Raw genomic sequence first — 8209 nt, forward strand, 5'->3', positions numbered from 1 at the left:
TGGCGGGTATGTGTAGCCTAATATAGAAGGTGGTGTTGATGACATTACATTGGGCTGTTCCATACTGATAAGTGCTAAGTGAGGTTGTGAGGCAGTATTCCCCTTCTCCCTAGTAGGCGACCTGGGTTATGTTGGTGCACAGATTGCGAGCCTCTATGGGGCAGTTCAGGCTGGTATTTGTCTTGAAGCCTCACAGTGCGTGTTTATTTGAATAAATTGGATACGGGCATGTTATCACAGGATTACTTTGTTGACATTCATTCAAAATGGTGCCTATGAGCCTTCTGTTCTTCTCTACCGTGTACAGTAGGGTGTCTCCATATCCTATCCACAGATCCTCATGTATAGTGCCTATGTTTTCTACTTGAACACCCTTAGTCCCATTCTGTCATGCGTGGTTATTGGGAGCCCTAATACCATCCCCAATGCTTTCCCAGGAGCCCCTTTACAATCATCATTGACCCAGACCTTAGTCAGTCATCTCATTTGGCAGTCTGATAATTTGGGGTGTTTCTTTGCCTTAAATAAATGTTCTATCTGTTCGTCGCTGATCCAGAATGGAACCTGTCCCTGTCTAACCTGATCCACATTTTCCCTCAACTATTCTATCATCCATTGTCCATATATTCCCAACAGGATTTGGTTCTGCTGTCTGCCGTCATTTTCCAATTTCCCTTTTATTATCTGGTTTATTGTTTTGTCATGTCCTTCTAGCACAGCTACCATAAGGTTACTGACTTTATTTCCCACTAGTTCTCCCTTGGCATCCTGCCAACTATTTTCGTTAATTGTGTCCAAAATCTGTTTTACTTGTCGGATCAGGACTCCGAACTTATTGTCCAGGTCGGCCAAATCAAGGGCATTAATGAATCTTCCCCTGCCCCATATGCTTGCTAGGCATCTTATCTTGGGGTACCCAATGTTGGAGAATCCCCAACAATCACCCGTGATTTCTAAGCTCAGATAAGAGTGATCTGAGCTACCATTTTCTTTTTTGTATACTTCCCGCCAATTGTTGCATCCAAACATTATACTCTTAGTGGCATGTATCTACAACACACCATCCTCACATTCGCCAGCATCCGGTGGGCTAAATCATAAATATATTTATTTGATGTATCATGCACATGGTTTCCAATAACGATTACGGTCCTGATGAGGTATATCTTGATTGCGTACCGCGCAGTCATGGTTATCCTGGAGTGAGATCAAGGTTGTTTCTGTTGTTATCCTTGTTTAATAGCTGAATAGTTTTGAACTAATGTAATGTCTACGATGCATATGCCCTAACCCTCTCCCTTTTTTCTATCAGAAACAAATAACAAACAAAACATAGGAGTGGAAACCCCATGTGGAATGTCAAATTGGGTGTTTAGAAGCCTGGTAGGTTCCAACCTCAGCTCCTAGTGGTGCGGTGAGGATTTTTTAAATGGCCCGACCATGAAGTGGTTAGGGAACACTGAAATGAGGTGTTCATGATGACCAATGATTTAAGACAAGTGAAGATGAAGGACTAAGATGAGGTGATCAGCACGACCGATGATTTAAAGATGATCTCTCAAGAGATGATCAACTTAAAATTAACTGAAGAATTGTAGCCTGGTCAATCCCACCAGCGTGCACAGAAATAAGAGTTGAAAGACGTATGAGATGTATGCACGATAGGACCATCAGAAACAATTGCACCTTGTCTTGAGAATCTATCAGGAGCTGTTTCATCACCTGAATTAGTGACTGAGTGCCAGGCAGGTGCCCAACAGTGATTCATCAGTGTATCCTGAATCCTCTGTTTCTTGAGGCATGACCATATTGAATACCCCCAGTTCCCATGTTTGTGTTCTGCCATGCCCCCTACTGGAGACATCTGGAATTACCATCTGGGAGTCTGAGCTCATCCGTTTAGTCCGAACTGGACATCTTGTGATGTCACGTATCCATGGTGTGGGGATGCCATTAGGGGTCTGACTTATAGAAAGTCAGTGATATTCGATCCGCCTGTCTTTCAGGGGCTTATCGGGGAGAAAGTGAGGACTGCAGATGCTGGAGATCAGAGCTGAAAAATGTGTTGCTGGAAAAGCGCAGTAGGTCAGGCAGCATCCAAGGAGCAGGAGAATCGATGTTTCGGGCATAAGCCCTTCTTCAGGAATCGGGGAGTCCTGTCATATTTAGACTGTGAGGGTGTTTAAGCTATGGTTAGTTAGTTCATAGCGAGTCATCCCAATTTGTTACAGAGTCTGCCATTGAGTCATCTAAAGTGTCCAGGAGTCCCTTAGTCATTGAAGCTGCAGTTAATGGCAGTGATGGAATGGTATAAACTCCGTCAGGGGTGCAGTCTGACTGAGAATGTGTTGGGGGGTGTCCATGGTCTTGTTGTCTGTTCTAGGGCAGTGTCACCCACCATAGATATACTAAGGTGGTAAGAATGGCTGTGTTGTGTGCCATAGGCTTTTAACTGGTTGCCATGGTACCAGCTGGCTATTCCCGTGGCAAGTCGAACCTTGTAGACCAAGGGGCTAGCTTTATCCACCATCGTACGGGGACCAAATATTTAGGCGCAAGAAAAGAGTTAGGATTATAGATGTGTAGCATTACCTGCTGACCTATGGGGTTCTCAACAGGGTTAACCTTGCTTACTTACTTTCTTTTTCATCCCTGGCCTGACAGCTGCTGCTAACTGAATGGCTTTGATATTCTTGGTGAGCTGCCTGCATGGCGTTTTCATTGGTGGGGGCAGTGGGTTCTGTGAGATTGGGGCTGAACTGGTAATTGATTCCTTTCATGGATCGATCTGTCATCAGGGTATGGGGGTACACCCTGTTAATCCGGAGATGGTATTGCATACCATCATGAGGACAATTGGAAGTACCGTGTCCCGGGTTTTATTATTCTGGCACACTATCTTCCTAATCATCCCTTTCAGAGTCTGGTTCATCCTTTCCATGGTCCCACTGGATTGGGGGTGACATGTAATGTGGAATTTCAGCTAGTAGCTGTCCTTGAGTGTTGGTCATGTACATCCCACAGCTGGTGATCTGACTGCCATCCTCGACAGTGGAGAATCCTTCTACATAAATTCTGAAGCCTCTGTCTGCCTGGTTATCCTTTTGTCTCATCCCTGACCATTTTTCCTGCTATTTAAGGAATAAAAGGACTGGTTGTGTATTTGGTGGCTATGATTTGGTAATCAGGTGGATCTCCTCAATAATTTAGGTGATCAGCTAGGAAGCTGGACTCCTTGGTACATTTGACCATGATGTCCCAACCTTGAAGCAGTAGAGTCCATCATGTAGCTCGAATCTGGCTCACTGAGCCATCTTTGATTCAACCATCCAGCAGGAGTTGGATTGCTGTGTTCGGTCAGTATGGGCAGTGGGTTTAAGCCTTGGTATAATCGAAGTATTGGACTGCCCAAATGAGGTGCTGTTCGCACATGGAAATCCCTTGTTCCAAAGGCTGTAGGACCCTACAGGTGTAGGCCACTCTGCCTTGCCTACAGTTCTTGTAGTAGAACAGCAGCCATCATCTGGTCTGTGGCTGCAACTTTTAAAGGCGTATGGTAAGTCAGTGTCTGGTGGTAGTAAAGTGGGTGCTGTTGTAAGGGTGTGTTTTAAATCAGTCATTGCCTCTGTGTGTTGAGATGGCCAACTCTAGGTAGCGTTCTTTTTTAACAACTCTGAGCATGGAGAACCCAACAATGTGGTTCCTGCACTATCCCACTAAATCTAGGGAAGATCAAAGTGCACTGATATCTCGGGGGAGTGGGAGTCATTCTATAGTCTCTATTTGCTTTCGGTCCATCTCCCCTTTCCCATGGGTGACTATCGTTTCCAATGTTTTGACCTTAGGATGTAGAATTTGTGCCTTTTTTTGGATTTAGTTTGCATCCGAGCCTGTATAACAGACCAAGTAACACATCTAGGAGCTGGATGTATTTCTCCTTCATTTCTGCCTGTAGAAGTCTATAGAAGGGGTAACATGGTGGCTGGGGTGGCATGGTGGCTGGGGTGGCATGGTGGCTGGGGTGGCATGGTGGCTGGGGTGGCATGGTGGCTGGGGTGGCATGGTGGCTCAGTGGTTAGCACTGCTGCCTCACAGCACCAAGGACCTGGGTTTGATTCCTGCCTTGGGTGACTGTCTATGTGGAGTTTGCACATTCTCCCTATGTCTGTATGGGTTTCCTCCTGGTGCTCTGGTTGCCCAGATGTGCAGGCCGGGTGAATTGGCCATGCTAAATTGCCCATAGTGTTAGGTGCATTAGTCAGGGGTAAATATAGGGAAATGGATCTGGGTGGGTTACTCTTCGGAGGGTTGGTGTGGACTTGTTGGGCCAAATGGCCTGTTTCTATACTGTAGGGAATCTAATCTAAGTAGATTGTCGATATATTGTATTAGGTGTAACCTTCCTTCAGGACTGAAACATCAACTTCTCCACCTCCTGATGCTGCCTGGCTTGCTGTGTTCTCCCAGCCTCCTGCCTGTCTACCTTGAATTCCAGCATCTGCAGCTATTTTGTCTCTACATATTGTATTAGGCAGTCAGACTGGGAAAACCTTTCCAGTCCCTTGGCTAACTGTTGGTGAAAAATCGAGGTTGAGTTATGAAACCCTTGGGATTGACAAGCCCAGGTGTACTCTTGTTCCTGGAAGGTAAACACGAATTTGTACTGGCAGGACCTATTCAAGGGTATGGACCAGAAACCATTACTGATATCAAGTAGTGGGAAGTACTTTGCTTCTTGGCCTGTTTCATTCTTGTGGCTGGGCTGGTAGCTGGGCTGGTGCAGTGAGAGGGGTGACTTTATTGAGTTCTCGATAATCGATGGTTAAACATCATGAATCATGTGGTTTCCTGACTGGCCAAATTGGAGTATTATTAGTGGAGGCTATAGGTCTCAGCACTCCTTGCTATAACAGACTGTCAATCATTTTGGCCACCTCCCCCTCTGCCTGTGGGGGAAAACCGTATTGTCTTTGTGGTTTCGGGTCGGGCCTCTTGATTATCACCTTTCCCGGGATACGCCCACAGTCATGTTTATGCTGGGTGAGTACCTGTTTGTGTTTTACAATTACATCTCTCATAGCCAGATCCTTGGTTATTGTCAGGGGATTAAACCAAAACTCCCCTATCATGCTGACTCGATTAACATAATGGCCTGTTGAGATGATGGTTGGGGCATTAATGACTGGAGATAATTGCCATACACAAGCATTTACTGGGTCAAAACTCAGATTAAACCTAGTCACATAATCATATAATCGAAGCCAAGTATGTGTTTGGCACCTGGGGGAACGGTCGACTAAAATAGCAGGGTGCTGGCATGCAATGTCACCGAGTTTAAATTTTATCAATTCTGTAATGTATCCTTTCTGTACATGGCCGGTAAACCCATTGAAAGCAATAGTCCCTGTGGTCTGTCAGGGCATATTCTTAAATCTGGAGGTGTTCAGGGTTGTGTGGGATCTTCTGGTGTCCCAAAAGAATTTAACAGGGTGGCCTCCTACCTCACCATTGACTAGTGGTCTACCTACACTATCCCACTTCATGTTGCAGACCCATACCGGGGAGACTGAAGCCTGGCACTATCGTGCGGATGCATCATAGGTTGGGGGGTGGGGGTCAGTGCTGAAAATGTGTTGCTGGAAAAGCGCAGCAGGTCAGGCAGCATCCAAGAAGCAGGAGAATTGACGTTCGGGCATGAGCCCTTCTTCAGGAAGGGTGGGGGTCAGTATATGCATTGGCTAGTGTCCATGGTCTGGACCATAGCCTGTGGAATTGGTGTGGTGCTGGAAAAGCACAGCAGGTCAGGCAGCATACGGGAGCAGGAGAATCGACCGTTTGGGCCGAAGCCCTTCATCAGGAATGTTGGTTCCGTAGGCAAGCACTGAGGAAGGGGATGTGGCTGTGGTAGCAAGTCTGGAAATGATTAGATTAGATTCCCTGGAAACAGGCACTTCGGCTCCTCGAGTCCACACCGACCCTCTGAAGAGTAACCCACCCAGACTAATTTTTCTACATTTACCCCTGACAAATGCACCTAACACTATGGGCAATTTAGCAATGCCAATTCACCTGACCTGTATATCTTTTGAAATGTGGGAGGAAATCAGAGCACCTGGAGGAAACTCATGCAGACACGGGGAGAATGTGCAAACATTCCGAGACGGTTGCCTGAGGCGGGAATTGAACTCAGGTCCCTGGTTCTGTGAGGCAGCAGTACTAACCACTGAGCCACTATGCCGCCCTAACCACTGTGGGTGAACAGCTTATGCCAGATACATTGATTCTCCTGTTCCTCGGATGCTGCCTGACCTACTGCGTTATTCCAGCACCACACTCTCGATTTTGATCTCCAGCATCTGCAGTCCTCACTTTCTCCTCCCTGCCAAATTAAGCCTTCTAATGCTAGTTGGCGATCCCCTCTATCACCTTTGGGTGCCGCCGCGGTCGGTGGTTCCTGTGGCTATGAGTGCGGCCACACATTGGCTCCTCATTCCTGTGCATAGTGTCCTGTGTGCCCACAATGTTAGCACCATGCTGGCTACCAAGTGTTTCCTTGCTGTGTCCCTCAATCTCTCCCTGTGGATGGCTGTGTACGGTGGAGCTGAGTTTCTTTGGTAAGAGCTCCCCCTTTTTCCTTCATTCCTCCACACCGGGCCCTGGTTGGAGGTTCAGAAAGGAAGCATTTTCCCTCCTCTCTCTACCTTGCCTTCCTTCAATTGTTGGGCTTCTTTCTGTCACACCCGGGACATTCTCCTCAGAATCCATGCCTCATTGTGGCTTGGCTCTGCAGGATTGAAATTCACACAGGCCTTCCTGCTCTCCTCGGCGGCATGGAAAACTAGAGTCCGAGACCACTTAGCTGAGTCAGCTTCAGATAACTGACCCCAGTCTAAGTCTCTGCAGATTCCTATGAAGTGCACCCATAATGACTAGCAAAGATAGTCAAGTTCCCCCTTTGGCCTATACTTGTTTAACCCATCTACGCGGTCTCCCTTATTATAGCCAATTTCAGTCAGGATGGCTGTTTTCCTAACAGCGACAGTTCTGTCCCCTACATTTAGTGGTGCTGCTATTGCGGACTGTTGCATTTCAATGAATTCCATTTCCTCTCTCTCGTCCAGCCCATGTAAAACTTTCTGCTGCCTGACCCTCTCAAAGAACGTAAATGGATCAGCTGATGGTTCAAATTTGGGAATCTTTTTCACGATCTCTGCTAACTGTGTCATGGTAAATGGGCTGGTGTATGTGATTGCTGGGGCTTTGGTGTCCCCGAACCACCTTTCAGTTATTATCGGGTTCATTGCGACGGGGGCTGTTCCTGGGCGCTGAAGGAGTTGACCCCAATCCTCCATGCTCCTGGCATATGCTGGACATCTTCCCTGACCTCATACCAGACTATCCCTTGTTCTGTTCCCTTTTTCTCGAACCTCTCCATATGTGCACATTATTCCATTTCGAACTGAGAGCTGAGCTTTTAATTTGTCAATCTACTGCAGGCACTTGGTGTGGTCTGCAGTGACCTGCTCCTTCTCCCTGTTTGTCTGGTGTCATACTTTGACTGCAACTTGCAAATTCGCACATTTGTTCTTCAATTGGCTTGCTTCCTTCTCAGCTGCCTCTTTCCCTAACACTGCGCGCTGACTATCCTGAGATGCTGATTCACAATAGGACTGGAATTGTCCCATGTGGAGCAGGTTTGTCTGATTGCTCTGGTCCTGAGCTGGGTTTTTTTCAACTTTAACTCTGCAATCTCCCTTTCTGCATCCTCTAGTTCCTTACGGACGAATTTTAATTCCTGCCCTGTGCCTAGTAACTGCCCTAAACAGCACATTATCGTGGTAACGTTCTCAAGTTTGGAGACCTGCTTCCCTTGAATTCTCCAAAAATCCTCCCGTTACTTCTGCCCTCGGCATCCTGGTCCCATTTCACCATTGCAGCAAAGTCCTGCCCGGATGGTGCATTTTCCTTGTTGGTATTCTGCCTCAGTTTTGTTTCCCATACGGAACAATCCTCTACTCTGGCATCTTTCTCTGTCATATTCAACTAAACTACGGTGTATAGGGGTTGGATCAGTCTGAGGGTGCTCTATGTTCTGGTCCTAATCCAACCGGGCGGTACCAACACACACACACACACACACACACACACAATTTGTTGGATAAGGAGTAAACGCCTGTTGGCTTTATGTTTTAAAGAACAGTTCAGTTTA

Source organism: Chiloscyllium plagiosum, unplaced genomic scaffold (assembly GCF_037043375.1).
Source record: "Chiloscyllium plagiosum isolate Xiang-an unplaced genomic scaffold, Cpla_swu_hap1 HiC_scaffold_22, whole genome shotgun sequence".
Lineage (NCBI taxonomy): Eukaryota > Metazoa > Chordata > Chondrichthyes > Orectolobiformes > Hemiscylliidae > Chiloscyllium > Chiloscyllium plagiosum.